At 36.5% G+C, this 27,912-nt stretch overlaps 1 protein-coding gene and 1 long non-coding RNA gene across 9 annotated transcripts in view; both read left to right on the forward strand.

Annotated features, from left to right (window-relative positions):
* Lrrtm4 (leucine rich repeat transmembrane neuronal 4) overlaps positions 1 to 27,912 on the forward strand; it is a 791,305-nt gene that overhangs the window by 120,262 nt on the left and 643,131 nt on the right. The gene's annotated exons all lie outside the window — the stretch shown is intronic.
* On the forward strand, positions 1,300 to 27,540 carry Gm32091. The gene is made up of 2 exons (XR_869186.3): positions 1,300 to 7,579; positions 20,829 to 27,540. It is a non-coding gene; the product is annotated as a predicted gene, 32091 (long non-coding RNA).

Here is a 27,912-nt window from a genome sequence, read left to right on the forward strand (position 1 = left end):
TTAACACAGATCCAATTTGTTTTATTTACATATTTAAATTTTAATCACTTATATAAAATAAAAAGCAAAAATCACATTTTCAAAGATGGATATATGTAAAATTAGATATATTTATATAGCTATTTTCCCATGTATGTATGTATGTATGTATGTATGTATGTGTGTGTGTGTGTATGTATGTATGTATGTATGTATGTATGTATGTATATATTTAATATTACATCCTGCCCATCTTTCTCCTGGCTCCCACCTCACACATTCCTTTTTGGCCATCCTCCCTTCCTCTTCTCCTCTGAAAGAGTGGAGGACCACCTGTATGTATATCTCCCCCACTCTGGCAGGAGATATGTGTCTTGCCTCACTAAACTTTTTAGGGCTTTTAATATGAAATAGTGCTGGGCTTTATCAAAGAGCTTTTTTATATCTAGTGACACAATCATGTCTTCTTTCTTTCTTTCAGTTTGTTTTTATGGTGTATTATTTTTATTGATTTTCATATACTGAACTATTCCTGAATATCTAGGATAAAGCCTACTAGATAATGTTGGATGATATTTTTATTGATTGATTATAGATTGATTGATTCAGGGTACAAGTACTTTATAAATTTTACATCTATGTTCACAGAGAAATCCATCTTTAATTCTATTTTTTGTTAGGTCTTTATGTGGTTTTGGTAAGAGTAACTCTTATTTCATAAAATATTTTGAACAATGTTCCTTCTGTTTCTATTTTGTGAATAATTTGAGGAGTATTAGAATTAACTCTTGTTTGAAAGTCTGGTAGAATGCTGACCTAAAACAATCTTATGCTATATTTTTGTTGTTGTTTGTTGTTATTGTTCGTAGACTTTTAATGACTCCTTCTATTTCACTAGAGGTTATAAATCTGTTTGAATTGATTATTTAAACCTTGAATTAACTGTGGTAACTGAAACATATTCAGAAAATTATCCATTTCTTTTAGATTTTACAGTTTTGTTGGCTATATATTTTATGTCCTTAAAACATATGTAAAATATCTGAATTGCCTTGATGTTTGTTGCTAGGTCTCTTTTAAAAAAAAAAAAAACTTAAGATTTGTTAACTTAGAAATTCTATCTCTATTTGTGAGAAAATTACAACCTTTAAAGCAATATATTACAGAAACTTTTGAAAACATATTGCAGAAGAGACATTTCTAGAATTTCAGTTTCCCATTTTCATCAATAGCTATATATATATATATATATATATATATATATATATATATATATATATATATATATACAGTTTTATCCATAGCAGATTATTTCAAAGTAACTTCTAAATAATTACATAATTTTTCTGCAAAACTCTTACTAGCTTTTATGTTTGGGAAGAGCCTTAAAATTGATCATTCTTAATACTGTTAAATTTAGGGGACTCTAAATCAGTTTTCTTTTTGTTCTGTTTTGTTTGGTTTTTTTTTGTCTTTTTTTTTTTTTTTTTCGAAACAGGGTTTCTCTGTGTAGCCCTGGCTGTCCTGAAACTCAGTCTGTAGACCAGGCTGGCCTCGACACCTGCCTCTGCCTCCCAAGTGCTGGGATTAAAGGCATGTGCCATCACTGCCTAGTTTGTTTTACACTTCTATCTCTGGGCTTTGTATAGCTAGCATTAGGTTTGTGCCCTTGTGCCTAAAACCATTTTTTTTCAATTTTTTATTAGGTATTTTCTTCATTTACATTTCAAATGCTATCCCCGAAAGTCCCCTATACTCCCCACTCCCCTCCTCCCCTACCCACCCACTCCCACTTTTTGGCCCTGGTGTTCCCCTGTACTAGGGCAGATAAAGTTTGCAGGACCAAGGGGCCTCTCTTCCCAATGATGGCCGTCTAGGCAGAAACTCAAGAAGAACCAAGGCCAAAGTGTGGACACTTCACCCCTTCTTAGAATTTGGAACAAAACACCCTTGGAAGGTGTTACAGAGACAAAGTTTGGAGCTGAGATGAAAGGATGGACCATCCAGAGACTGCCCCACCCGGGAGTCCATCCCATAATCAGCCACCAAACGCAGACACTATTGCATACTCCAGCAACATTGTACTGAAAGGTTTCTGATATAGCTGTTTCTTGTGAAACCAATTTTTTGATATGATTATTTCTTTGAGAATTTTTCTGATGGCATGATAATTAGTTTTTACTTATTTGTATTAAATTAAAAATACATATTCCTCCTCTTGACACATAGGTGCAGTCCTTTAATCCACACTGCTTGTTAAATTCTAATAGCTGAAAGATTATTGATATATTTCCTTTAGAATGTTGCATTATGCTAGGCAGTGGTGGCAGCAGTTGGGTGGCAGAGGCAGGTGGGCTTCTGAGTTTGAGGCCAGCCTGGTCTACAGAGTGAGTTCCGGTACAGCCAGGGCTATACAGAGAAACCCTTTCTTGAACCACCAACAGCCCTCCCATCCCCACCCCCCCCCAAAAAAAAAGAAGAAAGAAAAAGAATGTTGCATTGTTTGGCTAAATTCCCTTCTCCGTTTCATTAAGTCTACAGTTCAGGTGTGTCTTCTTATCTCAGTTAACCTAGTCTAGAAAATTGACAACAAACTCTCAGTCCTCTTTCTCCTGATGACATCAAGAACTATAATTCTGTTATGTATGTATTTAATTTAGAGACATAATTTGCATTTAATGCCGTGCATCTTGACTGTAATTCATTATTTCTAAACAATCTAATTTCATAGATAATTATCAGGTTTCCACAATGAGGTTAGTTGTGGAGCAAGTCATTGTGTTTTTACATTCCAGTTTAACAACTATTCAGCATGAAGAAGATAAAGACTCAGAATACAATATCGATGCCTCTTCATCTGGTGTGGTCTTAGATACAGTTTATTGACTAAATGATGGGTGAAAAGATTCTCTTAGCAATGTAATCATATGTCTTCAGAGGAAATCACCTGACACATGAAGCTAGGCCAGTGAGATGGCTTAGAGGTGGAAAGCTTGCTGCAAAATTCTGAGCCAAGGTAAATCTCTTCAACCTATGGTGAAGGAAGAGAACTGAGTTCCAAAAGTTCTTCTATGACTTCCACATGAGTCACAACACAGTCATGCACTTCCATAACAATATGTGTGGACATACAAACACATACACTTGCACACACACATACACACACAGAGCAAGAGAGAGAGAGAGAGAGAGAGAGAGAGAGAGAGAGAGAGAGAGAGAGAGATCGCAGTAAGTTTTGTCCATTAGTAGTTTATGGTTACTGCTGTCTGGTGAAATATCAGTACAGAAATCAATTGAGAAATAGCTTTCTCATGACCTTCTTTTCTGCTCACTTAGTGGCGCATGCCCATGATTCCTTAATATTTCTCATCCAAATAAAATGTTGAAACTTGAAAATGGATTAATGAATGAGAAACTCAGCTTCCACACCAGGTTCTCCAAGTGACTGTCTTCATACTTTTGGAGACTTGCTGGTCATTTCATCTAACTATATGGAGGTAGGAGCTGCAGAGGAGGCATGCTGTGGAATTAGTAGAAGAACTATTATTAAAAGCTTCTGCCAGTCATGTAATAGAATAGAAACAGATAAACAAACTGTCTCATTAGGGTGGTAATTCATTAATTAATTTTGTACGTGATAGTATATATTGATGCCACATAAATATATTTCACATAAAATGGTGTTTGGAGAAGACTATAAAGCCATCATATCTAAGTAGCTGGCATAAGCATTGTCTCAAATAAAATGTTTTCATTATAAAAACATTCAGCAGCATTGCCCTCAATATTTTTCAAGAATATAATGTTTCTTCATTAGCAGAAGGGGTGAAATCAGATATTCAAGACATGACTGCCTTTGTTTAATAGTAAAAGCACCCAGAAAAGCTGTGTTATGGCATCAACCTGTGTCCCATGAACTAATAAATGGATACAGAAGATACACACACAGTGGAATACTATTTATCTGTAAAATAACATAGCTGGACATTAGCTGTAAGGTTCATTTTACAGTTAAGGAAACAAGTAATGAGATAAGAGTTTACCTGCTTAAAGTAAGGCACTGACATCTCTTCAATTGGACTTTAGATGTGAGGAAAACAAACATTGAAATTGTAACCCTTGGCATCAATGGGAGGGGAGACTCTTGGTTCTGTGGAGGCTTGATTACCCAATGTAGGGAAATGCTAGGGTGCTGAGGAAGGATTGGGTGGGTGGGTGAGTGGGTGGTGGAACACTCTCATAGAGGCAGTGGGAGAAGAGAGGGGAGAGGGGAGAAGGGGGTTGTGCAGGGGAAACTGGGAAGGTCAATAACATTTGAAATGTAAATAAATAAAGTAACCAATCAAAAAGAAAAAGAAAAAAGAAAATTAAGATACTAGTACTTGATTTCTTAATTTGATCTTTATTATTTTTAATTACATAGATTGGGGGGCAGTACATGTGTACATGAGTGCATTGCTGGCAGAGACCAGAAGAATGTATTAGATTGTCTGGTGCTGGAGTTGAAGCCTTCTGATGTGGATGCTGGGAACGGAACCAGGCTCATCTCCCATATCTGTGTGCTACTGACCACACTGAACCACTGCTCCAGGCCTCCACTGCTTGATACTTTTTTTTTTTTTTTTTTTTTTTTTGGTTTTTCGAGACAGGGTTTCTCTATAGCCCTGGCTGTCCTGGAACTCACTTTGTAGATCAGGCTGGCCTCGAACTCAGAAATCCGCCTGCCTCTGCCTCCTGCTTGATACTTTTAATGGCTATCTTTGTATCATGGTTTCAAAGTCTTTGGATCCAATTGTTTTTGATGAATCTTTATAAATTAAGTATATTTCATAGGATATTAACAAATAAAATTTAATGAGCACTTTCTAGTTATAAAAAAATTCTCCATTGCCAAAATAAAAATAGAAAGAACACTTACAAGAAATAAAAATAAAATAAAAGTGTTTAAAAGGTTACTAGCCATTGCATTTAGAAGGGTATGGAACTTTTCTTTTATTAAATAATGTAAACTCCATAATATTTGACTTTTAAAAAAAACTTTATTTTCCATACTAAATAAAGTTTCTTAGGGAATTAACACAATATTTAATGCTATTTACTGTCTTCTGTCTTCTGAGAAAGCCTTGTGTCCCAATGTAAAGATAATAGAAATAAAGTAATTCAATATACACTGCCTCAACTGACTCTACAAGCTATTTTGAATAGCCAGGAATGCAATAGTTGCTTTTTTCTTTAAACTATATCATATATTCCATAATAAATATTAGGAGTTTCTCTATTTGAAATTCTTCACTCTAAGTGTAAAAATTGTAAAGACAAAGAAACTGATAAAATGTGTCATTTGATTTTCTTTAAGTTATATGGGAGTTATAAGTGTAAATCTTGTTCAAGAATCCATCTCTAGCACCCAAACACATTTTTCCTGCAGAAGAGCTTCTCAAAATGTTTATTGAGTGCATCAGTGATGGAATAAATAGCAGCTATAATCATATATATTTCTTTATTTGCTGATCAATATAATGGGTCAAAAAGTCATATTTTAAATGTCAGTATGAAGTACTCTTAAGTTTTAAGTTAAATAGTACAATATTTTAGTGGTGCCTATTTATTTTAGAACTCTATTTATACTGGTACAATGATAAGCTCCTTTAGTCTTACGTTTCCTTCTCATTGAGTCCTTCTCTTCAGTATTCTGTAGAAAGGAAACATTTTGCTCTGTCAGATGTATGCATTTGAGTTGCATTTTTACTAGAAGTGGGTATGGTTTTACTGGGAATCTGTTACTAGATGTAACAATGAGTGTGATTGTCCTTAGAAACAGCTATCACGGGAGTGGTCATGGGGCTTTTCTTTTTTTTTTTTTTTTATTATTGTTTTGCTTGTTCCTTGACTATTGTCTCTTTAGTTCCTTATTGTACTGCTCACCCTTAACACTTGCATGCAATTAAAATGGTATAAAAATGGATTTCGAAAATTAAATTTGTCTTCAGTTTCGAAACAAACAAACAAACAAACAAAAAACAATGGTAATTTCTTTAGTTTTAGATTGCATCAGAAGAGATGGCTTTCTTCTCTTTGAAGAATGAGTTTGTACCATTTTGTGATCCTGCAATTATGAATCTTTCTAAGAGTTCTGGGTTCCTTTAGAAGTAAACTCAGAGCATTAAACATGAACAGTGAAACAGAATGGAGGAAATGAGTCATTGGGCAAGAGCACTTGTAGCACACACATGAGGTCTCAAGTTCAGACACCCAGTTAAAAATCTGGGTGTGACTGTTCAGGGACAATCTAATGTCATGAGGCATGGAGACTATTGATAAAACATCCTAGCATAACTCTAAGTTCAGTAAGAGGTTATATGTTCAGTGAATAAAGTACAGAGTGATAGAACAGGACACCCATTGTTCTCTCTGGAAGGCACATGTGCACCCACACAGAGACGTGCATACAAAACACACATGCACTCATATACACACACACAGAAACTTTCTGTCAAATAGATATTTTTGTGTGTATACATAGAAAGTATGTAAGATACATATATAATTTCAGAAAAATATATGAATAGACTGATACCTGCAATATTTACAGCTATAATCCAAAACATAATTGCATCAGTCTTGCACATTTGAAGGTCCCTCACTCATAAAGTCACATCAAAGTGGTGAATATGTTTTTTTGTTGTCATTAACTTTTTAGTCATGATTTGAAGCAACAAGATTTAAAAGATAAAAAATTGAGGCAACATTCTTTTGCAAAACAATACAAAGTTGGAGTGAAAAGCCAAATGAGAAAAACAAGATGAAAGCTTTAAATCATGTTTTATTTTGTAGCAATATAAATGTTATATAGACTCAGGAAGATAAATCTATGTTCAAATTAAGGAATTAGCTGATTTGCATGAATATATAAACATGGAAAGCCATAATCTAGTAATCAAAATCAAGTTTGCCATTAGGTAATGGGCACAACCAATGGCATTAATTATTTTATATATGTATTTATTTATATTACAATGTCTTGGGAGAACTTAATTCTGAGCATTGTGCTAAAGTATGTATTGTAAAAACTAAATTTTCTATGTTCAGAGGTTCACACAGAAGCGAAGGGCACACATGGCCTGGAGAGATGGCTCAGCATTTAAAAGCATGTACTAGTCTCAAAGAGGTCCACGATAGTTTGTTATTCAGGACCTTGGTTGAATGGCTCACAACTGCCTACAAGTCAAGCTGCAAGCAATGGGGAATTACCCTGTGGCCTCAATGGAAACAAGTACATGCATGACATGTACCACACATCAACACACACACACACACACACACACACACACACACACACACACACACACACACAGTTGATCTGTAAATGTCATACATGCATGACATGTACCACACATCAACACACACACACACACACACACACACACACACACACACACACACACACACACAGTTGATCTGTAAATGTCATACATGCATGACATGTACCACACATCAACACACACACACACACACAGTTGATCTGTAAATGTCATACATGCATGACATGTACCACACATCAACACACACACACACACACACACACACACACACACACACAGTTGATCTGTACATCTCATGAGAGAGGAATCTCCTGGGCAAACATAACTGGGATGAAGTGGTAGTCTGCAAAAATATGGTGGTAAGAAGGTAGAATCTTTCTTGTGGTATAAGAACATATGTAATACCTCCTACAGGAAGTCAAAAGAACATATATATTACAAGAAAAAAAGATGGATACTAAATTCTAGAAAGTCCACAGAAAGATATGTCTATGTCATTGAGAAGCCTTGGCAGCTGCAAAGGTAGAAAAATTATGAATTAATATGCTCACGTACTTTGAAGAACAGAAAGCAATTGGGACATTGTATAGTATCTTTTTTTTGATACAATGAATGAAGTGCAGGAAGATATGTGTTTTCCTGAACAAAGGTCATTACCTGTACTTAGGACACGGTCTTTCTTCCACTATACGAACTGTGTAGAGCAGTATGAATTCCCAAAAACAAACATCTTAAAAGAAATGAAGTGTGATGTTTGGGGATAAAATGAGTACACACACATCTGGTGTCCTTTTTTCAGTGAAATTGATTTACCATGCCCTGGAATACACATCACAACTTAAACCCATAATCAATGTTCACTCCACCCTGAATCACAACCAACAAATTTTTCTAAAACTTGTTCTAAAATAATTGGATTTTAATAGGTAGTAAAGAGTTCGGTCTGATACCATCTTATTGTGTGGGCAGATGTGAACAACCAATCAGAACATTAGAGAATGTCCAAGGCTGCCTCTCCATTGAGGTTTGGTACTTTAGTTTTGATTTTCAACACTGGTACCTCAGATGGTGCAAATGTATGCCTTTTCCTGATGATATATAAATGAGTATATCGCTACCCTGGGCATGGCCAACAGACCAAGGAATGATTTCACTCAAGTCCAGCTTTAACGGAGTCATTTATAGGAACATAGATCAAGACTGTGACTTACTCAAAGACATCCTTATCACTGAAATGCCCAACTCATCATGGATTCTGACTCTCAAAATTGTCTCCCTGGATCTTTCAGCAAAACTACTAGGCGGCTCAAGTGGTCAGAATATTTATTTCTTCTCCTCAATAATCATTAATGTTTATATGACCTCATAGAAAGAACCTTGTGAGTACAGTGTTTAGGAACTTTCAAAGACTTGTATGTTTTGTTTACTTCTCAGAACTGAAAGGAATACTGGAATATTTCAATATGGAGAAAGTAGATGAAGGACACCTCTCTCTCTCTCTCTCTCTCTCTCTCTCTCTCTCTCTCTCTCTCTGTGTGTGTGTGTGTGTGTGTGTGTGTGTGTGTGTGTGTGTGTGTTATAAAGGGAAAGTGAAAGAAGACAAGCTTTGTTTATAAGACATGGACACTATTATGTTCCACAATATTAGTGGGATACTGAATATATGAATGGTTAATGCTTCCCAAGTGTTTTTTCCCCTTTGCTGAGAAAGTGAATTTGCATTGGAAAAACCCCTGACTAATATAAGAAACAGAGAAAAAGTTCATCTTTTACTGATGGCAAATTATAATTACAACCACGCCCTTACAGAATCCATGGTCTTTAATTGGTTTTGTTGCTGTTAGTGCCTGTGATTGGCAATGGATTTAAGACAATTAGAAGTGTCTGAGATAAATAGAAACATAACAGGCTTTTGTGGGGTACAGAAGGTCACTCACTCAGACAATTTGGCAAAAATGCAGCAAAGGCTTCCCTGGACAACTAAAAAAGTGAGTAGACTATCCACACAGGCCTCAGTATTTCAGTTTTATAGTATTTATCACAATAAATTATAAATAACTATATAATATTATGCTTTGCTTCATGGGCAAGCCATGTTTGGCTTTTTGGACTTTATTATAGTGGCTGACATTAAGGAAATCTTAGAAATCCATTTTGTGAATGGAAGGAGGGTAGAACAAGGGAAGATGGAAAAGGAGAAAGGGGAGAAAGAAAGGAAGAAACAGGAAACAATGTAACTGTGTTTAGAAATATTTTAATTCCAAATAGCAGTATATTTATCTCCCAATTCACAAACTTATCAGCAAGGGAGGAGTGCTGCAAAGACTTCCTGAATTTCCTGGTTTAATTAAACAGATTTGCAATAACCCTGCTTCTGAAAAGGCCTCATTGACTCTTAGTGAAAAATTCTTTATCAGGCTAAGGCCTGGAAATCCAGCTCTGTCTCAGTGTCGATCATCTCCAGAGTGATTAACCAGCTCTGAAAGGAAGTAGAAAAAATGTTATTGATGATCGCTAGTTCTATCCATTTATAAAACTCAAGTGTGTTTCCGTGGTTTTGCCCTGTGAGGCTACAGAACGCCTTTGTGGGGAATTGGAGTAGAAGACTCTAGAGTCTCAAGACCTATTCTTTTCTCTGCAGAGTTCGCAACATTAGCCAGGGGCTCTCACCCTCTGATTGGCATGTAAAAGGAGAGTATTCTCCAATATCTATTATAATGTCTTAAATCCACTGAACCATAATCTCAGAGGGCAGCAGGAAGTATGCTTAGATCAGAGACAAACTTCACAGTGTCTGCAACAAAAGTATCTTCCCTGATTTTGAGACTGTATAGAAGGCCAGGGAACTCTAGCTTGTTCATGAAATTGGCTTTCATAGGAAAGATTGTAGATCTCGGGCCTTCATCCTGACACTCTTGCATTCTTCACAAGTTAATAAATAAGCAAACATATTTTATGTTTAAGCAGAACTTTTCAACAAGAAGCAACATTACCTTTAGTGACATACAACAATGGATTGTGACATTACTTTCTTAGCACAGTCTTCTGTAATTGTTCTTGACTTTGATTATATTAGAATGGACATCCCATCTACAGCTGAGAAAAACAGTCAAAAGGATCCCTCGTGTATTTCAAATCTGTCTACCTGGGCGTGTGAGAAGGTTCACAAGTACAGGGGTTTTTCACAGGTATACACCTGAGTTATAGTCTCAAGACCCACAGATAGAAAGTGAAAACTGAATTCTAAAAACTGTTATTTGACTTCCACATTTTTAAATAGTGCCTACATGCACACAGATACAATCAGACACAGACACACACACGCACACACACACACACACACACACACAGACATACACACACACAGACATACACACACATACATACACATACAAGTAAATTAAGAAACAAATAAACATAGTTAAAATTTAAAGTACTGGATAAAATAAAATTATCAGTAAAAAAAGAGATGGATATGAAAATACATTTTAGAAGCAAATAGGCAAATAGCTATAACTGGGTATCACCAATACCTCACAGGCAGGAGCTAAAATGACCCTTATCTTACCTTTTCTATGATGGTTGATATAGATTGTCTGCTTGGCAGGATTTATAATCATTTAGATAACCAACTTCTGGGCATGTCTGAGTGGGAGTCCCTACATGAGATTGGTTAAAGGGAGATAAGACTCATTTTGAATATGAAGGACACTATTCTGTCTGAGGTGTCAGACTGAACAAAAAAAGAAATAGGTAAATACTTCTCCCTTGTGTCTCTGCCTGACTGCCAGTGCAATGAGACCAGCTGCCTCAGGCTCCTGCTCCAAGGCTTCTCTCACCATGGTGACTGTACCTCCAAGCTCTACACTGGAAAGAAAACCTCCCCTTAAATTGTTTGTGTTGGGAATTTTGCTGAAAAGTTAGATAAGGAGCTCAGATGACTTGCAAATCAAGATTCTATGTGAACTCTACTTTCCACAAAGTTCAACTAAACTCTTTAAATTTTCTACACAAATCTGTATCTTCAATCCCACGATTATTACTTTTTACCTATTTAAGAATAATGGCTTCACTTTTAACAATCTGGGATCATTTTCCAAATCACATTTCATTAGAGACTAAAATTTCTGTTAATAAAAAATTATTCTATTTTAAATTATATGTATCTATGTCTGTTTCTCTGTGTGTGTGTATGCATACAGAAGTCAGAGAAGACATTATATCTCTTGTAGCTAGACTTATGGACAATTATCAGCTGCTTGCTTGGAGTGCTAGGAATTGTGTCAGTAGGTCCTTATCCACTGAGACATCTGTCCCACCCCAATTTCTGTTGATTTTACATGCTCTTCCTCTTATTGCTTACATGGCCAAGTTGATCCTCATGGTTGCTGATGCCACAGACATAATGTTGTGTTTCAACTTATCAAATCTTCATGAACACAACACATGACTTGAAGCAGCTCATTCTCCTATTTACAGAAACTACAACCAAGATCCCTATGCAGCCTGTTTAAAAGTCCTCCAGGGGTTTGTACATCAAGGAGCCATTATTCCAAAATTAAACATTGGTAGCTGCTTCCAAAATGCTTGCAAATACAGAATATTTGCTAGGTGGCTGAGCAGATGTCACTGTAGTGTGCTGTAGTGATTTAGGGAGCCTTTAGGACTGCAGCATATTTAGAGAGAATGCTTGTCTTCTAATGTCTGCTAGGCTTTGTGCAGAGACAAATTTATTTACCTTTAATGACATGCTGCTACAATTCTGTCTGTAACAAAAACTGAAATGTTACTTCCTGCCTTACCTATGGTAGGTAGCCTGGTGAATTCAACACACTGATTTCAGTTCCTACAGATATATTTATAATCATGGTAAACTTGGGTTTCTATACATAGTCTCCAAAAGATGCATAATTCATAATGGAGAATTCAGGAAGAGGGGGTGAGTCATTAGAGGACCACTGGGAGGGGGGAGAGAAATATCCCTGTTCATTGAAGAACAAGATAAGATGGCCTCAGAATCTAAAACCAAAGCATCAGTTTCAATAGTTTGTGTATTTAGAGATGAGGTTTTGATTACCAATCTTTCAATGTCAAGAAAATTACTCTACCTAGTCTTCTGTAACTAGCTTAGTAAACCCATCACTTGGTTGGAGAGGGGTGTTAAACTAGAAAATCAAGGCATTTTAAATATATAGAGGTCAGAAGGTGTCAGATTCCATGGATCTGGAGTGTAGGACACTGATTGTAGGTACTGAGAACCAAATTCAGATTCTGCACACGAACAGTATGTCCATTTTTCCAATATTTTTATTAGATATTTTCTTTATTTCCATTTCAAATGCTATCCAAAAGTTCCCTATGTCCTTCCCCACCCTGCTCCCCTACCCACTCACTCCCACTTCTTGGCCCATCCCCTAATCAACTGCCAAACCCAGACACTATTGCATATGCCAGCAAGATTTTGCTGAAAGCTTGCAATCCCACCAACAATGGAGGAGTGTTCCTCTTTCTCCACATCCTTGCCAGCATCTGCTGTCACCTGAATTTTTGATCTTAACCATTCTGACTGGTGTGAGATGGAATCTCAGGGTTGTTTTGATTTGCATTTCTCTGATGATTAAGGATGCTGAGCATTTTTTCAGGTGCTTCTCAGCCATTCTGTATTCCTCAGGTGAGAATTCTTTGTTTAGCTCTGAGCCCCATTTTTTAATGGGGTTATTTGATTTTCTGGAGTCCACCTTCTTGAGTTCTTTATATATATTGGATATTAGTCCCCTATCTGATTTAGGATAGGTAAAGATCCTTTCCCAATCTGTTGGTGGCCTTTTTATCTTATTGAAGGTGTCTTTTGCCTTACAGAAGCTTTGCAGTTTCATGAGGTCCCATTTGTCAATTCTCTATCTTACAGCACAAGCCATTGCTGTTCTATTCAGGAATTTTTCCCCTGTGCCCATATCTTCGACGCTTTTCCCCACTTTCTCCTCTATAAGTTTCAGTGACACCATTGCATACACTAGCAAGCATTGGCTGAAAGGACCCTGATATAGCTGTCTCTTGTGAGACTAGGCTGGGGCCTAGCAAACACATAAGTGGATGCTCACAATCAGCTATTGGATGGAGCACAGGGCCCCCAATGGAAGAGCTAGAGAAAATATCCAAAGAGCTAAAGAGATATGCAACCCTGAAGGTGCAACAACATTATGAACTAACCAGTACCCTGGAGCTCTTGACTCTAGCTGCATATGTATCAAAAGATGGCTTAGTCGGCCATCACTGGAAAGAGAGGCCCATTGGACACGCAAACTTTTTATGCCCCAGTACAGGGGAACACCAGGGCCAAAAAATGGGAATGGGTGGGTAGGGACGTGGGGTTGGGAGGGTATGGGGGACTTTTGGGATAGCATTCTAAATGTAATTGAGGAAAATACATAATAATAAAAATATTTAAAAAAAGATTTTGCTGAAAGGACTATGATATAGCTATCTCAAGTGAGGCTATGCCAGTATGTGCTTTTGACTTCTGTGCCATCTTTCTATAGTCCCCTGGTAGCCTTTTTGAGGCCATATCTCCTTCTTTTTCTGTTCCTCCTCCTCTCCCTTTTTGTTCTCCCCCACCTTCTCCTCATGTTTTTCTGTCGTCTTACTGTTTCAAGCCCAGTATAGATTGGAGACACAAAGCAGACAAGACAGTGGAAGGCAGAGCTAATAGACTCTTTGGAGCCTGATTTGGAGAAAAGGGCTTTCAGCCCTAACAGGGAAACTTTTCTGGGAATTCCCTTTCTCCATAATATCTCTGTTACTTTTGATTTGAAACATTTTACAAAACCTAGCAGCTTGTGCCCTGCATTCGAACATTCACAATGTATTATCACTGGTCATGGTATTCTCCTTGATACTAAGGCTTATCTCTAGCCCACCTGTTAGATCTTGAAGTCCAAGCCTTCTTTGGAGTAAATATTCAATGGATGTTGAATGAATCCATCTGAACCCACTGTGCTGGTTTATGGTTTTTGTCTTCCATGATGCCTGTGTACAAAAAATGAATCACCTGAAAAGAGACTGTGATACTTGAAACCTCTTGGCCTTATCAGAGCTTGTGATGCCTTTGGTAGATTTTATTTTGCAGATGAATTTACTTCCATTTATCGCCAAGGGTTCTAACTTCATTCTCGCTGAAGAGTCGGAGTCTGCAGTGGTTGTCAGTTTTCAATTCATACAAGTGGAGAATAAACTTCAATCTGACCAAGTTTTCTTTAGTACCCTAACTTCTCAGTTGGGGATCCTATCCACCTGATATGCACCCCATTCTGAACAGACTATCCCACAGGACTGATCCCACTTAATTAGCTATCTTCCAGATTGAGAAACAGTCCCTGATCAGGTGTTAGCGGGTGCTTCCTATGGTGTTACATCCTGTAAAGCAATTTCAATTTAATAGGGAAATGGGAGGACCAGAATCTTTAGGGCTTAAGAAATCTAATAGAGGTTTCAAGCACCAGTGAGGGAGTTATTTCAGGGAAGGGAGAACTTTAAAATAGACTAAAAATCACAATAGATCTGGCTCCCTACTTCTATGCCTGGCCCAATTTCCCCTATATCAGACCCAAATTATACATGGCTTAAAAATATTTCTGTTGATTGCCTCCCCATTCCATTGTAAAGTTATTATATTAAAATCATAGGTGTAGGTTATACTTTTTCATATTTTACTATAAAGACCTTTGAGATTTATTCACTATTTTTTTCTAAGATGGATTGATGATAGATTATAGGTAGATGTAGATAAAGTGATAGATAAAAGCTATATAGATATGTAACAAATGGATAAATACTACACAGATACATGATTAACAGAATATAGATAATAGATAAAGAGTATCTCAAGGGATAAATTCTAAGTTGATAGATAACAAGTAGATAGACAGCAGAGAGATGATGGATAGAAGGTAGATGCAAAAAATAAATAGATAGATGATAGATATATAACAGAGGGATAAATTATAGTTAGAGATTATAGGTATACACATAGAGATATACAGATAATAGATAAGTAAATATTATAGATGATAGATGAAGATACTTGATAGGTAATTAAACGTAATAATAAGGGTAGAAGATAAATAAATAGATGATATATATATATACATATATATATATAACAGTAGATAATTTATAAATGAGAAATAGATGATCTATACAATATAATAGATGCTTACACAAACACATAAACACATTTACATATGTTTATTTTCTGTAGACTCTACCGGAATTTTCTAAAAATCATCTCATAGTTTAAATTTTGTAGAGCTAGTCAGGTTAATTGATTGGTTCACATGGTTGCAAATTTAAGAAGCAGGCCAAGGTGCCAAGGTTTCATGCTGAAGATTTTCTCTACTTATGAGTCCATTGGAGACAACAAGATGATGTGATTCTAGAGAAGAGCTGCACTACAAGTTTGCCACTACATTCACCACTCTGAATAAGTGCAGTCATAGCAACCCCCATGGATACCAACACACAAATGGTTAAGCTGCTTTTACTAATGGGTGAACACTTGGAAATGATCCATGCACAAACATCTATATACTATTTAAACATCTTCCAGGTTATTTATAATGCCTTTTTTGATCTAAGTGCTCTGACAATTCTTATGTTACTACCTTGTTTGGTTTATAACCACACAACATAAAAACTTGTCCATACTTATAGGTACAATTTATCTTTTTGAATGATTCTATCTTTAATTAGCTGAATAAGTGAGTGTGGGACCTGCAAATAGGAAGGGTTCTTGGGGCAGTATTATTATTATTATTATTATTATTATTATTATTATTCATTTAATCAGCATCTCTCTTTAATCTTATTCAGTCAACTGCAGCATCAACTCAGGGAAAATAAAACACAACTAAAGACAGAACTTTTAAAGAAAAAAATGCTTGGTGGTTGAATGTTCTGATGTATTTTCTAAAACTATAGAGCAGAAGTAAATGGTACTTAAAAAAAGAAAGAATGCCTATGTTTGTGTTTATGTGTGCTTTTTGTGTGCAGAATTTGTGTTGTGTTAGTAAATATGAATTTGAGTCCTCTGCACAGTGAAAAAACACTCTTTTTAAAAAATATTTTTTATTACATATTTTCCTCAATTACATTTCCAATGCTATCCCAAAAGTCCCCCATACCCCCCCCCACTTCGCTACATACCCATTCCCATTTTTTTGGCCCTGGCGTTCCCCTATTTATTAAATGAAATCTCTGAATAATTTCTGCTTAAAACAATCAACCAAACAAAAATGAAAACCTCTTAAAGATAAGACACACACACACACACTCACACACAGACACATATCATATACATACACATCCCATATACATATAAAATCGTGCAAATACTACATATACACTGCATACATCATATGTATTACACATATATCAATATATCATATAAGCACATCCCATATATGGATAACACACAGTGGTGAAATATATATATATATATATATATATATATATATATATATACATACATACATACACATATACATATATATATATATATATATCATGCACATATTATATACAAATTACATATGTCATATACATAACATACACAAAGGAAGAATGCTATTGGTAGTGTCCTTAGTTGTCTGTCTTCATTAAGATACCAGTGTCAGTTCCAGTAGAAAATGGAAGAAATGCAAGTGAATTCTTACACATTTCTTAATTAACTATTTAATTGATACTCATTTTATAGAAATATATTTATTGAACATATTCTTCCTCTGTGATTGGGCACTTGGGGATTCACTATGACTTGGTTTCTTCCTTTGAAGAGCTTCAGTCTGATGGGACCACAGAAAAGTGAAAAAGCAATTACAACACAAAATGACAAAACCCCATTGGGGAAGCAAATTTCACAGAGGCAGAGGGCTGCTCTGGCGGGAAGTTCACAAACTGCCAGAAACACACAGGGGTCCTGGGTAATTTGTAAGAACACACCAGTCAGGGCTTCAGTAAATACAGTTATTTAATTTTTTGAGAAAACACACAATCAAGTTTATTTGTGGACAGTGTTTCAACAAATTGAGAACTGATTTTATATAACATTTCTTAGGGATTTAAATTCTAAACTCAGCAGATAGATGAAAAGTTCTAATTAGAGGCAGCATTTTTTAATGACTTATCTCAAATTGGGATTTAAGACCTAATTCATAATTGGCTTTGTCTATAAAATATTATGCCTGGATAAATATTTCAAACCACAGTAAATTCTGAGCTTTTAGGATTGTAAATGTTTTCTCTATAAAGAGATGATAAATGTTTAAGGTGACAGATACATTTACCCCAGTTTAAACAATAACTACAGTAACAAAACATTGTGTGGCATCCCATAAATATGAACAGTTTTTATGTCTTTAAGATATAGATTTGAATTTAAAAGTCTTAAGCTGTTAAAATTCCACTAAATTAGGAGGCACATTCAGTCACAGCCGTGAAGGAGGCAAGAGAAACAGCTGTAATAGACTCAATAAATACTTTATTCTCACCCTCATATATTGGCTCAGCTTCTATCCCTCATCAGTGAAGCTCTAAAGTAAGTGGTGTTTAACAGGGAAAATCACAGATAATCAAAGTATAGGGACAAGTGTATGTGCAGTGCTCATTTCCAAATGGGACATTTTTGTCACATACCCTGTTAAAGGTTGAGGAAGCTTCAAAAAGAAGGGGCAGAAAGAGTCTAAGACAGCAGAAAATGGTATCTTCTAGACTTAACATCAGTTGCACTCATGAATGCTCAACAGTTGTGGTTGCTACACAAGATCCACACAAGTTCAAAGTAGTCACTATTTCATGGAGGTCCTACTACTCGTTCAGAAGCTATTGGCAGTTGGTGATAGCTACAGAAGAAGGAGACTCAATTTTCTTCTGGGGTGAGGCTGTTGCTAGCTTACACATGGTACAATGGTAGGTCCTATGTTCACATGCATGCAAGTGACTCTTATTGGTCTCAGGAGGCTCTCTCTCTCTGTGTATGTGTTTTAATATTTATTTTTTTAATTAGGTATTTTCTTCATTTACATTTCCAATGCTATCACAAAAGTCCCCCATACCCTCCCCCACTCCCGAATCCACCCACTCCCACTTCTTGGCCCTGGCGTTACCCTGTACTGAGGCATATAAAGTTTGCAAGACCAATGGGCCTCTCTTCCCAATGATGGCCTACTAGGCCATCTTCTGATACATATGCAGCTAAAGACTCCAGCTCTGAGGGGTACTGGTTAGTTAATATTGTTGTTCCACCTATAGGGTTGAAGACCCCTTTAGCTCCTTGTGTACTTTCTCTAGCTCCTCCATTGGAGGCTCTGTGACCCATCCAATAGCTGACTGTGAGCATCCACTTCTGTGTTTGCTAGGCCCCGGCATAGCCTCACAAGAAACAGCTATATCTGGGTCCTTTCAGCAAAATCTTGCTAGTGTATGCAATGGTGCCAGCGTTTGGAGGCTGATTGTGGGATGGATCCCCGGGTATGGCAGTCTCTAGATGGTCCATCCTTTCGTCTCAGCTCCAAACTTTGTCTCTGTAACTCCTTCCAGGGGTGTTTTGTTCCCAATTCTAAGAAGGGGCAAAGTGTCCATACTTTGGTCTTTGTTCTTCTTGAGTTTCATGTGTTTTGCAAATTGTATCTTGTATCTTGGGTATTCTAAGTTTCTGGGCTAATATCCACTTATCAGTGAGTACATATCATGTGAGTTCTTTTGTGATTGGGTTACCTCACTCAGGATGATACCCTCTAGGTCCATCCATTTGTCTAGGAATTTCATAAATTCATTCTTTTTAATAGCTGACTAGTACTCCATTGTGTAAATGTACCACATTTTCTGTATCCATTCCTCTGTTGAGGGACATGTGTGTGTGTGTGTGTGTGTGTGTGTGTGTGTGTGTGTGTGTGTGTTTTAAAAAAGAAGACAGGAAGTAGGGAAGTGATTATGGTAAAACAGTACTCAGGAAGTATTGTAGGGTATAAGAGAGTAGATTGGGTTAAAATAAAATATATTCATGTGTGAACAAAATAAAAATTTAAAAATGAAGCCAGGAAAATATCATCATATTACACAGAAGCAGGATTTAAAGGTAGCTGTGTTGCAAACTAACTTTCAATATTGTCATACTGAAAAGAAAGAATCTTTCCTTAGGAGGTTGGTGATTTTGTGCATGCTGCCCTGCCCCTTCATTTTCCAGTGTCATTTACTCTTTATATTTGCAATTTACAATATAATGTCAGGAGATACAAACTGCTACAATAGTGAGACAGACTAGTATATATGTATCTTATATCGGGATCAAATAAAATTTGATTGGTTAAACAAAATTTTTGGATCTGGATTAGTGTTACTACCTACAGCCTCCTGCTGCATATTATAGCTCTGAAGTTTCTCATCTTGAAAATATGCTCATCGGTTCCATATAGTTCCCTGTATGTGAGTGATTCTGTTGTTAATTTTACTTCTCTATACTTACCATGTACGTAAGATCATGCAAACCTCTTCTTCCTTCTAACAGTATTTATCAAGTTCACTCATATTCAGGCAAGTGGTAAGGTACAGTTTTATTTTCAGGCTGTATAACATTCTGTTGTAAATGTGTATATCACTATTATTCCTTTGTACATTCATACCTTGAGATATGTAGCTGTTTCTACGTATTGTATATCAACAGACAGCCTGGTTTACAAACTTTCTTTCAAACTTTACCAAGAGTAACAAAACAGGAGATAGGGCTGGATTAAAGGAACTGGTTCTTTGGCACTGAGTATATTTTATTTAGCCTAGATAATTGATGTTCTCCATTTCTTGAAAACGGAACCTCCAACAGTCTCAAATAAAGACTATATAAATGTATCCAAGGCCAGTTTTAGAGGCTTTGAAACAGCTTGAAGAATGACAAGGCTGAGTTATCCAAAGTCCATTTATTGTACATAATAATTGCTGAGATTCTTGCTGCCAAAATTTACTGATGACTCTTAACTACAAAAACACATAAAATTGACTTACAATAAAACAGTGCTAAGACATTCATATAGTCAAAAGTGTGTTCTTACACATACCTATAGTATCACAGTATCAGTTAAATCAGCTAGAAAAGTTTTAAGGTGCAGTAGCAAAGATAATTCAGTCAATAAATGATTGCTGTTAGCCTTAAGAAACAGTCAAAATATAATTAATGACAAATATGTACATATTCCTTTGGACCATCCTCATCATATGTTTTCTTGTTGTGTATAAAATTCAGAAGAAAGTTTGATCTCTCAGACTCCATTTTTTTTTAAACCCCTGGGCATGTTGGCACTGGTGTGATATTTCAGCACCAGAGAAGCAGAGATGAATGGATCTCAGGAGTTCTCTGGTCAAGTAGCCTTGCCTACTTCCTGATTTCCAGGCCAATGAAGATTTCCTTTCTCAATGACCACGATGCCACCTGATGAATGATTCTCAAGGCTGTCTTCTGACCTCTGTATGTATTCAAAAGAGCACACACACACACAAACACATACACACACACACACACACACGCACACACACACACACACACGTCCCAAAATGTTAAGTTAAAAAAACAAGACTTCAATGCAAAATTGACATTTAATTTTCATATCTTAAAATATTTCAGAATATATTCTAAACCTCACAGACTTAAATGTATTTGGTTTAACATATATTTTAATTTCTTCTGGCAAAACTATTATTTTTCATGCTCCAGTTTCAAATTGTTCTTCAATAAAGATATAAAAAAGAAGGCCATGTAAATCCATCCCCCTGTTGTATACCACAAAGAGAACAGCCCGGTATCAATTTTATGCAGTTTTCTTGTTAAGATTTACTTTTAATTACAAGTGAGCTCAATAATCTAAGCCCAAGGAATAAATTCTTTTCTACAATTACAAATTCTCTACTTAAAAGATTGGGTTTATTGACCAGTTTCACAGTAGTTAACTTAGGAGGGTACGCTCTAGTAGCAAGCCTGAGGGAGAATTTTCTCCCTGTGGGCACTGGGCAGTGTATTTCCCCTGTTATTTCTTAATAGCATGGAAAGATTTTTTTTTTTTTTTTGCTTGTCACATTTGTCTAAGGTACAAAAGTTATATAATCCAATATTTCCTTGTTTATTTTTAATGTGGGTTTAGAAAAGGATATTTTTCTATTCTCTTTCACTATATAAAATAAGACTAGCCTTTCAGCTCAACATGCTTTGAGAATCATCAGAGATCATCACAAAATTATATTGCCCAAAAGCACCAGTATTCCTTCCTGTATCTCAACCTTAGGGAGGTATGGTCAAGAGGATTAAGAATTCTAGACAGCCTTATATTGTGAGTTTAATTTCAACCAGAACTACCTGAGGCAGCCCTCCCAACCTACATTGCAATGAAGCAAACAGTTCCTTGTACAGTTTTAATATGAGAAAAAATGCACATAGAGGATTTTATTTCATAATGTTACATGGTTTAGATGAAAAGATAATGAATAAATTGTATTTAGTTGTTTTTTTCAATCATGACTCCTAAGTAGATTTTTACATTTTCGTTTCCTCTCTTTCATTTCCCTGCTTTATTCTCTGTCCACCCTCCTATGTTACTGAAAACTGAAAGAGCAGTATATAAAATATTTATCATATTAAAATGTGAGTGATATTATTTGTTGACTAGAGTTTCATCAACATTTTTTTTCATTTCCTTGTCCAATATCTACCAGTGCCAGGCTTTAAAATATGAACAAAGACAATAATGATACAGATCTATAAAGAAAAATGTTTCAAGACTGTGGATTGCTCAGTTCTAAATGGACACCTATACCACACTTTCCTCCCCTAGTCTCAGGGACTACTGAGGAAGCGGGAAAAGAGGGATTAAAAAAGCCAAGGCAGTGGATATCTACAGTGAAACAGGATTTACAGGGCATGACAGTTGAACTCAACAGTTGTGAGTGCATGCATAATATCTTCACAAGGTCAATACAGCTGAAATTTCAGCATGAATTGGGAAGGTGCCCATAAAATCTCACTTCTAGCTGAAGAGCTATTGGCAGTTGATGGATTCTGGGAATAAAGGACATGAAAGGTATTCCAACATCCATGAAATACAGAAGCACCAAGTATACTCTGGCTTATAACCCCGAGGCAAGTAGGACATGAATTTAGATGGAAAAGTGCTAGGGGACGGATTATCTGAAAGGGGAAAATGGCAGTATGTTTGATCCAAATAAATTATGTTCCAGAATGGAACTCACAATTTTGAGATTGTTCAAAGACCTTTAAGCTAGTGGATTGCTGGATATTTGAACAAACAAAAATGGATCAGAGGAATAGAAGTAATAAAAGCAAAGATAGGTTGACCTTACTAACTGGGAAATGTAGAGAGAAATCCACTCTTTTATGGATACACAGCAAATAGGCCGTAAGTAGACGTGAGATAGCTCAACATCATAAAAGTGTTGATTATCAGCCCCCAACTTCCACTTTGATCAATTTACAATCTATTACAGTGGCAAACATCTTGGATAATTAGAAGAAAATCCTGAAGGGTATCTGTTAGGTTTGAATATTGAACATGAATAGTCTTAGCTAGGTGACGTTTGAAAACTAGAAAAAAAGAGGAATGGTGTAAAAAAAGAGAAGAAACACAGCTTATTCCATGCTCTCACTAAAGATTGAAATAAACAAATAAAATCCATTAAAGAGTATGCATATTGCACAGAACAAATACCAGCATTTTAGTTCAGGAGACAGGAAGGAGGCCATGTCACACTGAACACATGTTTTTGCTCTGTTTGGGAGGCTTCCTACACTCCACTGTTATTTGGATAGGCTAAGAGTTTAACAGTACTATTGGGCTTTATATAATTTCCCCAAGGGCCTCCAGTCAAAATTAGCCTATTACCCATAAATCATAGTAAATAGTATTAATTTGGCTGCAATTGGAGTGAGACTGATAAGTGGAAGCTTTCAACTCAAACATCTGCAGAAGCTGAGACTTTTTTTTAATATCAGAATTAAAAAATTACATTTTAAGAGTAATTTAAATCATAGCCTACACCTGCTATTTAGTAAAGCTGATTGCATAGTGCTTAATAAGTTTATAAATCTACCTTTAAAAGTGACATTATCACATTTACCAATCATGTGGAAATTCAATGGTCTAGAACATAGACTGAGGAGGGTTCATTAAAAACGGAAACATCAAATGCCAGATGCCCAGTAATTCCTGTTGCTTCACTAAATGCTATTTTTTTTCACTTTTTACTTTTACTGCATGCTGCTGATGTCTATTTACAAGTTCCCTGTGGCCGTTTTAATTAGCTTCCCGCCTCTCCTGTGAGATATGCTGATTGCATAATGGGTTGAATTAACTGAGTCTAACCATGGCTCTACTAATTTTTTTTACATAGAAATTTAGGAATTGAAAGAAAACCTTACATCTCCTGAGTCCACGTGCTACTTCATTAAGCAGAGGCACTGAGACATCACAATCAAATTATGACAGACAAGTGGTGCATCCAGCCACTGGGTAGTCCCAGCATCTCTTCTGAAGATACCTTTCCTTAAGATGTCTTAGGGAAAGACAAGTGTTTTGGTTTGGCTCATAAAAGATTAAAATTTGTCATTTTCTGAAGTGGAATACAAAATATCCAACAGAGAAGGTCTAATACTTGTTAGAATTTAATAGATTTCAAAATTACCATGTGAATTACAGGTGCACCAAATTGCATAAAATTCTGCTGATATTAAGTATCAGCCAGTTGAAATGATGGGAAAATTAGAGACCAGAATCGGTAAAGGAGTGTGATTTTTTTCCTCCTTCACACAATTACAACAATTTTAAATTTCCTTTTCATTTCTACAAATTAGTTCTGTGACCATATTGTAAAGGAGACTGGCTTGCTGAATCACAAAGCAGAATGTCAGGCTGAAGTTGTGGCATAATGGGAACTGTTTTAGGCACCTTTCTCCATACAAAACAGCAGACCAAAATAGGAATGGCAGCATCCTATCTCTTTAGGAAAGACAACTTACTGTTTCAATGGACTCATCATGTTGAATACAAAACCAGATCCTCCAAATAATAACAATGAAGCACATCGTGTCCTCTGCAACTACAGGCCAGTTCTTAAAATGACAAAAAAATGTTAACGAAAATCTTTGTTTTCTTGCCGATTAAAAAAGAAAATGCCCACTGAATTTTCTTTCTTAATATTTGTATCTCCTCATTGAAATGGGGAGAAGTAGAAATAATAGCCTTTTATACAAAATCTTAAGCCTGCAATTGGTTATATTTAGTGATGACCATTGCAGAGTAGAGTCAATGTTTGACTCTCCTGAATTAGTTTTCAACACGATGGCAGTTAAATACAATGTGTAAGCCATAGAGCTACTATGGAACAAGGCCTGGACTCAAGGCAGAACCAGCTTAAGCTTAGCCCAATTTTATAAGATCTGCCGTGAGACATCCTTGCTATGGTCATTCAAAGTCATTTGCTCTGGCAGTTGTGTAAGTACCTGTGCAGTCACATGCATCTATAAACTCAAGATTTAGAAGGTGAGCAGAGGTGGATGCTGGGGATCTCTGAGTCAGCCAGTCCAGTCACAGATCGGGAGGAGACATGAGCGTGTGTGTGTGTGTGTGTGTGTGTGTGTGTGTGTGTGTGTGTGTGTGTGTGTGTGTGTGTCTGTGTGTGTGTGTGTGTCTGTGTGTGTGTGTTGAGGTGGAAATGTGCAGGTGCTGATTAGTTTCAACTAAAAATAAATCTGTTGTATCCTTAAAACACCTGGGAAGAAAATCTTAATGAGGAATTATTCAGATCAGGTTCTTTTGGTCCTGTCTATGATGATTGTCTTCATAAATAGAAAATACTGCAAGTCAGACATTCTGTTCATCCACCTAGACCTGTGAACTTTGTAGCTTTGTGACAGGGTATATTCAAGTCTACTGATTATCCCCAAGATTGTCGCAGTGACTCAGAGCTGCCTATCAACACAAGTTACTTCCACCAATCAATAACCCAGGTAATGTTCATAACTCAATTTACAGTGCTTCAGGTATCATGGTAGTTTCTAGTATTGTAAAGTCAAAGATGCATCAAGTCCCAACCATCATATGGTAGACCCCTCTAATTTGAAAGTTAACAATTTACAGTAAATTATTAACCAATAAAGAAATTTGATGAAACATATCAGGGTAAGCGTATAACATACCACAGGGAGGGAAGGATACTGAAAGTAATAAACATTCTAAAACTAATAACTATTTCAAGCACAGACACAAAATAATAGAATCCTCCCCCAGAGATTTTTTTATACTAAGTACTTTCTTTGCACATTATTGGATCTCAAATTCCTGAATTCTCAGTCTATCTCTAGATGAGATGAATCATACAGTTTCATAAGTAGTTAAAGCTAGCTAGCTAGTGTTTAAAGCTCCCAACCTGGTCGGTACCCACATTAAGATAACATTCACATGCTCTGGGACGGTGGTTCTAGAATTCTATGATGCATCCTCCTGAGGTCATATTGAATGCTGACTGGTCTTGCCTCAGGTTCTCTCCTGGTCAGCATATTAATTAGCACATTTGCAGTGTGAACAAGTTTCCAGGTATTTTGGTTTCAAGAGCCATCTCCAAATACTAACCTACAATATATAACAATCCAACATTTCCTATGAATGTCAACATAATAAATATTCATCTTGAGAACCATATCTTTCCATTTGAAACCAGACATCTAACCACATGAACTGCCAAGAGCCATAAAAACATTTTAGCAAAGAAAACTCTGCTTATATCAAATTTTAATTTTGTATAACTGCTACATACCTGGAAACAGTAACCTTCATTTTATCTTTTCAACCATTTAAACATTGACATAACATCATTGTTGAATATTTCTTACAACAGACATATATTGCCCAGGAACCTGGATGACTACTTTCAAGAAGCAAGAAAGAAAATGAAATCTTTTGAGGCAGAAGTATACTTAGTATGTTCTAGGAGCAGGGAGGAAGATGCTGTATCAACAGAAGGGAAGAAGAGAGATGGAGGCTGTTGAATTAGAGCATTTATATGAAGTATAAGATAATAGACCCTTCATAGACTGTATTTTCATAAGCAAATGACTTTCACTACTGAAATGGTGCCATCTGTCCCTATCTAGTTACCCTATGTTGTTCTGAGACTAAAGTTGCGAGAAATAATGGAAATGAAAATGCAGAGGGGAATTTTCTCCCTTAGTTATCCAGGTAAATGCTCTGAGATTCAGCTCAGACAAAGTGTGTGTGTGTGTGTGTGTGTGTGTGTGTGTGTGTGTGTGTGTATGAATGACCCACACTCATGCTTTGTGGGATGAAAGAAAAATGAAGCCAAAGACAGTTCCGAGTCTTTCCATCTTGGATGCTGAGTGAATTGTAGGGCCAATTACTCAGCAGTAGTCATTAGAGCAAATTGTGGATCCAATTACTCAGCTGTAGGCAACAGAGAGAGAAAAAAAAACATGAACTGTGGAAAAAGAGGGACAGTCTCTGTGCATGAGAGATAAAAACAAAACAAAAAATATACAGTAGCAATCTCAATGTACAGAATTCATTTTGAAAGAAGGATGGGACCCACAGGAAGTCAGTCAGTGTTAAGGAGAACATGCAAAGTTAGCCATAGCTGTAACACTGAAGGATTATGTGCAGCTGTGGCTCTACCTTGTGAAATGTAGAGTGACATTCAAGAGCAAGTGAAAGAAAATTACTGGGGACAGTGTGCAGATTGTTCTAAGAGTGCTTTACTAATAAAAAAAATGGGAAAGAAGGTGACTCCATATGCATCTATTGGTAACGAGTAGAAATATGGTATATTTACATTCTTGTGTGGGTCACCCAGCCAAGAGGATCAACTAGGTGAATGATGATAAATGGGGGAAATGGCTTACTTAGATCTCCCAGACACTGAACCACCAAACAGGCAGCATACACTAGCTGGCCCCAGGCCCCTGACACATACTCAGCAGAGGACTGCTTTGTTTGGCCTCAATGAGAGAAGAGGCATCTAACCCTTGAGAGACTTGAGGCGCCAGGGAATGGGGAGGTCTGGTGAGATATAGGGTGTGTGGGGTGTGGGGACATCCTCTTGGAGATGAGGAAGAGGAATGAAATGAGGAAGTGTTGGAGGGCAGAACGGGGGAAGGAACATAATGACTGGACTGTAAAAAGAGAATAAAGATAATAAAAATTGAATTTTTGTGTTTGTAGAAGGAATTTCTTCTTATTGAAAGGTGGAGGGTCTGGACAGAGCAGAATAGCTAACAGAAAAAGAGATGGCTGCTGGGCGTGGTGGCGGACACCTTTGATCCCAGCACTCAGGAGGCAGAGGCAGGTGGATTTCTGAGTTCGAGGCCAGCCTGGTCTACAAAGTGAGTTCCAGAATAGCTAGGGCTATACAGAGAAACCCTGTCTAGAAACACCACCACCCCCCAAAAGAAAAGAAAAGAAAAGAAAGGAAAAGAAAAGAAAAGAAAAGAGATGTCAGTGATTCATAAAAACCTTTTTTATAGATATCATATAGGTTTTTTTCTTTGTATGTG

The sequence above is a fragment of the Mus musculus genome, chromosome 6 (genome assembly GCF_000001635.26).
Source record: "Mus musculus strain C57BL/6J chromosome 6, GRCm38.p6 C57BL/6J".
NCBI classification, from domain to species: domain Eukaryota; kingdom Metazoa; phylum Chordata; class Mammalia; order Rodentia; family Muridae; genus Mus; species Mus musculus.